The sequence below is a fragment of the Penaeus monodon genome, chromosome 21 (genome assembly GCF_015228065.2).
Source record: "Penaeus monodon isolate SGIC_2016 chromosome 21, NSTDA_Pmon_1, whole genome shotgun sequence".
Classification (NCBI taxonomy): Eukaryota; Metazoa; Arthropoda; class Malacostraca; order Decapoda; family Penaeidae; genus Penaeus; species Penaeus monodon.
Window position 1 is genome coordinate 7,649,416 of NC_051406.1, and position 552 is coordinate 7,649,967.

The window sequence follows — 552 nt, forward strand, 5'->3', positions numbered from 1 at the left end:
AGGGCGGCAGCGTAAGGCCTTGTGGGAGAGCGAGACCCAAGATATAGAGCAAATCTCTGTTATTCGGTGTGAAATGTACATCCTGGTAACCCTCCCAGCAAGAAATGATCATCGGCATCATTACCTACGAAAAAGTCTCTGAGAGAAGGGGAAGCGCAGTTCTAAATAAAATAATTAAATTATTTGAATAATTTGGTACTTATTGCGCTGACCTGATACTTCCCAGCAGCCTTAATTGGCACTCTTGGTAAACTCAAAATGGCAACCTTGGAGGAAGTTTTGTCGCACGCTCGGCCGTCGCTGCAGGTAGCTGCGTCTGTGCTGGCGTCGAGGCTGTGTCTTGGTGAGAAATGTATAGCGATGTGTTTCTTGTACAATTTGTATCTGATTGGGTTACGTATAATGATCATATTACTATACATTCATTAACATTAAGCATGATACATCCTCTATGATTTGACCTATTCTTCTGCCTGATACTGTTAAAAATTGTGAACATGAAACAAAATTATCCCCGAAACATGTATCATTTCGTGATCAGTTAAAGACAGG

General features: G+C 41.5%; 1 long non-coding RNA gene across 1 annotated transcript in view; it reads left to right on the plus strand.

The window, feature by feature from the left end:
• Positions 1-70: 70 nt before the first annotated feature.
• LOC119586156 overlaps positions 71-552 on the plus strand; it is a 1,485-nt gene continuing 1,003 nt past the window's right edge. Inside the window, exon 1 of the long non-coding RNA XR_005229936.1 lies at positions 71-343. This is a non-coding gene — a long non-coding RNA (uncharacterized LOC119586156). The remainder of the gene's footprint in view (positions 344-552) is intronic.